This window comes from Nerophis ophidion, linkage group LG28 (assembly GCF_033978795.1).
Source record: "Nerophis ophidion isolate RoL-2023_Sa linkage group LG28, RoL_Noph_v1.0, whole genome shotgun sequence".
Lineage (NCBI taxonomy): Eukaryota > Metazoa > Chordata > Actinopteri > Syngnathiformes > Syngnathidae > Nerophis > Nerophis ophidion.
The window spans coordinates 12,952,922-12,962,179 of record NC_084638.1 but is presented as its reverse complement, the minus strand read 5'-3'; the positions used below and the strand labels follow the sequence as shown (position 1 = coordinate 12,962,179).

General features: G+C 45.5%; 1 protein-coding gene and 3 non-coding genes across 4 annotated transcripts in view; 2 read left to right on the top strand and 2 right to left on the bottom strand.

Annotated features, from left to right (window-relative positions):
- LOC133545570 (gastrula zinc finger protein XlCGF26.1-like) overlaps positions 1-9,258 on the bottom strand; it is a 384,938-nt gene that overhangs the window by 124,412 nt on the left and 251,268 nt on the right. The window lies entirely within an intron of this gene.
- On the bottom strand, positions 4,146-4,217 carry trnad-guc (transfer RNA aspartic acid (anticodon GUC)). Its single transcript has one exon. It is a non-coding gene; the product is annotated as a tRNA-Asp (tRNA).
- Positions 4,355-4,436, top strand: trnal-uag (transfer RNA leucine (anticodon UAG)). Its single transcript has one exon. It is a non-coding gene; the product is annotated as a tRNA-Leu (tRNA).
- On the top strand, positions 8,991-9,063 carry trnaf-gaa (transfer RNA phenylalanine (anticodon GAA)). Its single transcript has one exon. It is a non-coding gene; the product is annotated as a tRNA-Phe (tRNA).

Below are 9,258 nucleotides of genomic sequence, written 5' to 3'. Positions count from 1 at the left end.
TACAGTCTGATGGCTGTCGGTATGAAGGACCTCCTGTGTCGTTCCGTGTTACATTTTGGGAGTCTGAGCCTTCCACTGAACGTGCTCATTCTCTCCGCAAGATCTGAGTGTAGTGGGTGGGAGGTGTTGTCCATAAAGGCTAGGAGTTTTTCTAGACTTCTCCTCTCTGACACCACCGCCAGAGAGTCCAGCCCCACTCCCACCACGTTACTGGCCTTCTCTACCAACTTATCCAGTCTGTTTGCGTCCCTCACCCTCAGCCCGCCGCCCCAGCAGGCCACGACGTACAAGAAGGCGCCCGCCACCACCGACTCATAGAACATCTTCAACATCTTTGTACAGACGTTGAAAGATCCTAGCCTCCTGAGGAAGTAGAGGCGGCTCTGTCCCGTCTTGTAGAGGACCTCAGCGTGTTTTGACCCATTCAGCTTGTTGTCCGTGTGTACTCCGAGGTATTTATAATCCTCTACCATCGACCCCCCTGATGGAAACAGGGGTCGCCGGAGTACTCCTCCTCCTTCCCAGGTCCACAACCAGCTCTTTGGTCTTCGTCACATTAAGCTGGAGGTGGTTCTTTCCACACCATGTGACCAAGTCCTCCACCATTTTTATGACCTAGTATGTACAATAATATAAACCAAATCATTGTATTTCATTTAGGATTATTTCATATTTTCATTTAAATAAAAAAATATTTTTATCTTTTTTAGATACAGATAGATACAGGTCTCTGCTTTTTGCAGATGATGTGGTCCTGTTGGCTTCATCTGGCCGGGATCTTCAGCTCTCACTGGATCGGTTCGCAGCCGAGTGTGAAGCGGCCGGAATGAGAATTAGCACCTCTAAATCCGAGTCCACGGTTCTCTCCCGGAAAAGGGTGGAGTGCCATCTCCGGGTTGGGGAGGAGACCCTGCCCCAAGTGGAGGAGTTCAAGTACCTAGGAGTCTTGTTTACGAGTGGGGGAAGAGTGGATCGTGAGATCGACAGGCGGATCGGTGCGGCGTCTTCAGTAATGCGGACGTTGTACCGATCCGTTGTGGTGAAGAAGGAGCTGAGCCGGAAGGCAAAGCTCTCAATTTACCGGTCGATCTACGTTCCCACCCTCACCTATGGTCATGAGCTCTGGGTCATGACCGAAAGGATAAGATCACGGGTACAAGCGGCCGAAATGAGTTTCCTCCGCTGTGTGGCGGGGCTCTCCCTTAGAGATAGGGTGAGAAGCTCTGTCATCCGGGAGGAACTCAAAGTAAAGCCGCTGCTCCTCCACATCGAGAGGAGCCAGATGAGGTGGTTCGGGCATCTGGTCAGGATGCCACCCGAACGCCTCCCGAGGGATGTGTTTAGGGCACGTCCAACCGGTAGGAGGCCACGGGGAAGACCCAGGACACGTTGGGAAGACTATGTCTCCCAGCTGGCCTGGGAATGCCTCGGGATCCCCCGGGAAGAGCTAGATGAAGTGGCTGGGGAGAGGGAAGTCTGGGCTTCCCTGCTTGGGCTGCTGCCCTCGGATAAGCGGAAGAAGATGGATGGATGGATGGATAGATACAGTCAATAAATGATGTGATCGTGATTGATTTATTGATTGAAACTTTTATTAGTAGATTGCACAGTACAGTACATATTCCGTACAATTGACCACTAAATGGTAACACCCAAATAAGTTTTTCAACGTGTATGAATCGGGGTCCAAGTTAATCAATTCATGGTAAAAAGGTAATAGGTTTGAGCTGGACTTGAACAAGTGCCCTAAGGAACTCAGCATGGACAACTACAGTACTCCACTCTACCAACTGAGCTATCTAATAAATTGTCTGCTACCGCTTTTAAATGTAACCAATAGGATGTTTGTGTGGGTGGGACAATGCTGGAAAGTTTGAGAGAACAGGATGAAACGACAAGGAAATGAAAACAAATACCTTTTTTTCCGATATATGATCAAAATATTCCCACACGGTGGAAATGATTTCTGACGACGATAAATGACGAATGACCAACGACAGAAGTGCGGCGAATCTTGCACTGGCAGCAGCATCTCGTTGACAAATGCACTTCCTTATAAACACAGGGTGGCGCACGGGTGCCAGTGCGACAAAGTTCGCGTATCGGTCACGTGACCAAAACAGCTCATGATTGGTCACGTGACTTTCTAAGAGCGGTACGCGCACCGACACAGAGTTTTGCTCTATGAGCTCGACGCATGCATCGCTGTTGCCGGACCCATCACTAGTCACAATTCTGGACATCAATTATTAGCTTGCTGCAAACGTCTGAACTTGCTTCATTTATATTCAGCAACCAGTAGCAGTAATAGTTCAGGACTTTACCGCTACATTAAGTAAAAAAACTGCCTCACTGGAACGCGAGTTGTTTATAGGGAAGCAACAATAATACAAAAATTGCCAGTGTTAAAATGTGTGCACACAAATATTGACAAATCTAATGCATTGGTGACTATTTGACTTGACTTGCGCGTGGGTTGACTTTTCCAAACGGAGGAGGAGGGAGCACACACCTGCGCTGACGAACATACACAGCCACAGGAGGACAGTGTGGCTCAACGTGACAATGATGGGCAAGGGGTTGAGGGGTTGAGGAGAAAAAAAGTGTGGTAAAAATGACACCCAAGGCTCTGGGTCACAAAATTGAAAGTTTGCAGGGGGAAAGAAAATTAAAGTTGTAAAGACTCTCAATGCTGAGAGAGGGGGTCATTGTCGTGTTAAATGACGAAACACGTTCACATGAGCTAAAGGAGGAATTGAACAGGTTTATGGATTTATATCATGCGACCAGAAAAGTGCACCAAACTTTGTTGTCTCTGTTGCCAGATGATGAGTATACTAAACATGAGACATGGTACAAAGCAATCATGTTGAATTTTGATGGTTTTATTGACAAAGTTGACAGGTTTATGTATTCTCAAAATGATGATGAGGTTGAACATGAGGTCACATTAAAAACCAAGAGTGTAAGTGGAACCTAGCAAATACCTTTCACATAAAACACTCAAGATGGTAGAGAATGGCTTCTATCTATCGACCTCTGGGTTATGGGGCCAGCATGCTTCCGCTGCGCCACTCTACTAACTGTATATGCTTCCTAGCTTTATGGAGGCGTAGATTGAAATACTATTGCTTAGGGACAAGCAGTAGAAAATTGATTGATGTTTTCCTGGTGAGAAACTTGTCTGTTTTCTGAGACGGAAATAATTTTTCCTTGTCAAATAGAACTAATGCACCCCAAAGAAGAGGTGTTTGTTTCTTCCGCAGAACTGGACTTCCAACAGTTGAGGTACCGACACTGTGGACTTAAAAAGATTAAATGCTGACAAACTTGTCAGTAAGAAAATGTTCAAATCCCTTCTAATCTTTTACATATATTCTTGGTTTCAAATTAATCCCATCCATCCATCCATTTTCTAATGCTTATTCCATATGAGCTCGCTGGGGGCGCTGGTGCCTATCTCAGCTACAATCAAGGGTAAGGCAGGGTAGACCCTGGACAAGTCGCCACCTCATCGCAGGGCCAACACAGATAGACAGACAACATTCACACTCACATTCACACACTAGGGACCATTTATCCGCAAAACTGAATTTGAGTCACTAACTCTAATAAACAATTTTCCCTTTTTGATATTTTGTTATGCATCCTAATTTCGAGGAATGCAACAAACGGTGGTAAAGTACTTTAATATCTGTAGGACTGTGCAGTATCCCCGGCACCAAGCAATACAACATTACGGGACTCTCGCTACTATATTGGATCCACTATGGACTGGACTCTCACTGTTATGTTGGTTCCACTATGGACTGGAATTTCATAATATCATGTAAGACCCGCTCGACATCCATTGCTTTCGGTTTTCCCTAGGGAGGGAGAAAGGGGGTCCATTTATGCGGTCCTCTCCAAGGTTTCTCATAGTCACTGTCACCGACGTCCCACTGGGGTGAGTTTTCCTTGCCCGTATGTGGGCTCTGTACCGCGGATGTCATTGTGGCTTGTGCAGCCCTTTGAGACACTTGTGATTTAGGGTTACATAAAAAAAACATTGATTGATTGATACAATTTTCGGAGAGGGATACTGTGGTCACTGCTCAAGGTTGAAGAAGATGTTTACTGATGAAAATAAGAGGAACCTAAATCACCTCCCCGTCAGGGAATCGAACCCTGGTCTTCCGCGTGACAGGCGGAGATACTGTCCACTATACTAACAAGGACTGCATTTGCTAGTGTTTTGTAAAGGACAAGCAAACGATCCAAGCCTATCCCTGCCACGCCACAACCAAAGTGATCCCATGTCATGTTTGCCGTCTCATAATGCCGATAAATTGATCATCTATAACACATTTATGGCGGTTGTGTGGCCGAGTGGTCTAAGGCGCTGGGTTTAGGCTCCAGTCTCTCAGGAAGCGTGGGTTCAAATCCCAACACAGCCATTTCTGTTCTGGTAACCCACTTGCTTCTTTCCTGACCTAAGCAATTAGATCTAGCTTGGTCCTCATTTGGAATGCTCAGGAAAACTTGTGGAAATCAGGCCAAAACATGGGCTTGAGAGTTCTTTACGCTAGGAATGTGATCAAAAAGAACACAACCCGGGGCGAGAATGTGTGCAGCAGTCCAAATACAACATAAAATGAGTGAAAGTGTAAATATACCATGTTTTATCACCTAAATAATTTTTTTACGTATGCAGATTACAAAGGCTTTTGATCTGACTTTCCCACACAGTTATAAGGATGAAGCCCCAGGATAGTGAAAAAGGTAGACTTTCCAAAAGAGAAGTGGATTCAGAAAGGTTCATGGCATCTGTGCCAGAAACAAAAATGCAAAAATGTATTCATCTTCAACATCAATTATTCAATATAGCAAAGGACAGTTTTGTTTCATTGACTTGGTATGGCTAAAAGGTGGATATGTATGTTTTTGTCAACCTTTCTTCTGAAAATCTGCACCCCTACCGTAGACATTCAGGCCACTTGTATTTGTTCCTGTATTCGGATCACACCGCAGTGACGTATCACTGGTCGGCACGGAGCGACTTGCAGGAGGGAGATGGCCTGTCTGGTGACATTGTGTGGAAACAACAACCTCACCCTCAACACAGACTACACCAAGGAGTCAAAAGAGGACATGAGAAAGGAACGTCTGTTCGCTCTTGTTAGAGTTGTATACTTTTTCCAAGCCCAAGTCCATATTCCTGCAGGAGTTTCCTAAGACACAAAAGTTCCCGCTCAAAGACTTTTGCCAAACACATTTCTGACTTTGTACAACTGACATGGTGTGGGGGCTTCGTGCATCCGTCAAAAAGGCAGGCAGAAGGCAAGTGTCTGGACTAGTTGTGATCTCCATGGTGGTCTAGTGGATAGGTTTCGGCGCTCTCACTGTTGCGGCCCGGGTTCAATTCCCGTTCAGGGAAACACTGTCTACCCTGTCTGTGAGCAATTAATTTATTTTCCATTTCATGTTTATGCTCATTAGATGCAGAACTTTAACATTGACATTTTCAAAAAAGGCAACACGAAAATGGTTAGACTGTTCTTCGGCGTGAAGTCTGCACAATGGGTGTTCTTATCATGACGTGAAAACCAACAGTGTAAGTGGAGCCTCGCGGATTCCTTTCACCTTAAACACTCAAGATAGAGGATAGATTCGATCTATCAACCTCTGGATTATGGGGGGAGCACGCTTCTGCTGCACCTCTCTGCTAACTGTATATGCTCCCTAGCTTTATGGAGATGTAGAGTTAAATACTATCGCTTAGGGACAAGCAGTAGAAAATGGATGGATGGATGTTTTCCTGGTGAGAAACTTGTCTGTTTCCTGAGGCGAAAATAATTTGTCCTTGTCAAATAGAACTAATGCACCCCAAAGTAGAGGCGTTTGTTTCTTTTGCAGAACTGAACTTCCAACAGTAGAAGTACCGACACTGTGGACTTAACAAGATTAAATGTTGACAAATGTGTCAGTAAGAAAAGGTTCAAATCCCATCTAATCTTTTACATGAATTCTTGGTTTCAAATTAATCCGCAAAACTGAATTTGAGTCACTGACTCTAATAAACAATTTTTCCTTTTTGAAAACTTGTTACGCATTCTAATTTTGAGGAATGCAACAAACGGTAGTTAAGTATTATGATATCTGTAGGACTGTGCAGTATATCCGGGTCATCAACATCATCAACATTTTCAGAGGGGCCGCAGCTCAAGGTTGAACAATCAATCAATCAATCAATCAACCAACCACTGTATTTTGGGCTTCTGCCGAGTGGGGGTGAACTCTTCACTCTGCCACTCATTCACAGACTTTCAAGCTGCTTTAACAAAAACTTTTGACCCGGTGTCCTCCAGCCGAGAAGGCACAAGAGTTAAGCAATTTAAAGCAGGGTAGCGGCTCTGTGTGCGACTACGCACACAGAGCCGGTAAACGGTAAATGGGTTGTACTTGTATAGCGCTTTTCTACACCTTTTTAAGGAGCCCAAAGTGCTTTGATAGTATTTCCACATTCGCCCATTCACTCACACATTCACACACTGACGGTGGGAGCTGCCATGCAAGGCGCTCACCAGGACCCATCAGGAGCAAGGGTGAAGTGTCTTGCCCAAGGACACAACGGACGTGACTAGGATGGTAGAAGGTGGAGATTTAACCAGTAACCCTCAAATTTCTGGCAGGGCCACTCTACCAACTTTGCCACGCCGTCCCCAACCTACCAGACAACCTAGATTTCCTCATCTCACTCGCCATCCGGATGGACAACCGACTAGCCCAGCTCAAATGACAGCGAGGAGGAGGACCGGCTGCGGCAGGAAGAACCACCCATCCTTTTGCACCTAGCGGGGCATCCAATCAGCGTTCACCCCCGGAGCTATGTCCTCACCTCCGCACTCACCTGAAGGAGGAGCCCATGCAGCTAGGGAGAGCCCGACTGACCCCAGAGGAGCAATGCAGGCGGCTGATGGAGGGGAGATGTTTTTACTGTGCAGAGAGCGGCCATCTTGTCATTTCGTGTCCAACCAAGGGATCCCAGGTGGCGAATCACGTTCCGGCGGTACCTCAGATGCCACGCACTCTCACTAAGGTCATGTTAACGCATCTCACGGCCACAGATCTAGAGTTTAATAGACTCTGGGGAAGACGCCAGTCTGATGGACTGGGGTTTAGCTTGATATCCAGATAACTGGCTGTGCATGACTCTGTGAAATGTTTGACTGCGATCTAGAGTTTAATAGACTCTGGGGAAGACGCCAGTCTGATGGACTGGGGTTTAGCTAAGAGACTATGACTCAAGTCAGAACCGCTAGCTAAACCCATTAGGGCTAGGTCTTTCAACGGTAAGGAGCTTTTCACTATCTCACACATCAGTTAACCTAACCAAATGAACATTGACTGCCATCAGGAAAAGATTTGTCCGTACTTAACTACTTCACCCTCCCATTCTCTGATCTTGGGGCATCCATGGCTGTACCAGCATAATCCTTGAGTTAACTGGAAAACAGGGAAGATCAGTGAATGGGGAAGGGGATGCACCAAGAACTGTGTTTTTTCTACTGTCCAGGGAAAACGTGTCAAGGAAATTAATCCTTTTTCTGCCAATTCTGCCACGGACTCTAAATTTCCGGACCTGAAGTCTGTTCCTTCTTGTTATCACCACCTGCGACAAGTCTTCAGCAAGACAAAAGCCCTGTCACTTCCGCCCCACCAATCCTACGACTGTGCCATCGCCCTGCTTCCCGGTGCCACTATTCCCAAGGGGCGTCTGTACTCCGTCTCTGGTCCAGAAAGGACTGCCATGAACGATTACATATCGGCATCACAAGAAGCTGGCTTGATTCGCCCGTCATCATCGCCAGCAGGAGCAAGGTACTTCTTTGTGAAGAAGAAAGACGGGTCGTTAAAACCCTGCATTAATTACAGCCCACTGAATGACATTACCATCAAGAACTGTTCCCCTCTTCCCCTCATGTTTTCTGTCTTCGACCAACTCCAACAGGTAAAAATATTCACCAAACTGGATCAACGCAACAATACCATCTGGTTTGAATTAGAGAGGGAGACGAGTGGAAGACCGGATTCAACACACACAGTGGCCACTATGAATACAGGGTCATGCCCCTTGGACTCACCAATGCTCCCGCCGTGTTCCAAGCCATTATCAATGAAGTTCTAAGAGACTTCCTGGACCATCTTGTGAATGTCTACCTTGACGATATATTGATTTATTCACCTGACAGTGACACTCACCAAGTCCATGTAACTCAATAAATCAATCAATGTTTATTTATATAGCCCTAAATCGCAAGTGTCTCAAAGGACTGCACAAACCACTACGACATCCTCGGAAGAACCCACATAAGGGCAAGGAACCCCCCCCCACTAGGGGACCGAAAGCAATGGATGTCGAGCGGGTCTAACATGATTCTGTGAAAGTTCAATCCATAGTGGATCCAACACAGTCGTGAGAGTTCCGTCCACAGGAAACCATCCCAATGAGATTCAGTTCCATGATGTCGTTCAAACAGAACGTCGCTTTAATAGATCGTTTAACATTAGACATCAGGGGAGCAAACACATTATGAATCAGGGAGGGTAATACACCAGTGATCGTATAGTGGTTAGTACTCTTTGTTGTGGCAGCAGCAACCCCGGTTCAAATCCGGGTCATGAAACTTTACCCTTTAAACTGCTTTTTTTTAAGCAAAGTTATTTTACACCTTAAGACTTAATTATTAGCCCCCTAAAAACTTTTGAAAATTTCTGAAATATCTGCCGAATGTTTGCAATAATCATAAAATTCTCAGTAGTAAAACAATCTTCAGAAGCATTTTGGTACATTTTTCAGAGACCCTGAAATGCTCAGTCATGGAGTGTAAGACATTCTTTAGACTAGGCTTTGAGACCCCTTGAAAAGGCCTCCTTCTACCCCTCAAAAGTCACCAATAGGGCAGACCTTGGTTATATTTGGATAAGTGAACCCAAAAATCATTCATATAGCTGAAGTAGCTCAGTTGGGAGAGCGTCAGACTGAAGATCTGAAGGTCCCTGGTTTGACCCCGGGTTTCAGCACAACTCTGTGAACTTCTCAATCAATTCTTATTACTAATAAGCCTTCTGTGGCTCTTACAATATTGAAATGGTCTCCCTGACCTGCCAGCCTTGCTGGTGGAATCCTAGCAACAGTTGTTACAAACCTTTCCTCCATTTTCAATTTGGACAACCGTTACGTGGTTTAACAGTGTATCGTTCCTTAAGCCAATGTTT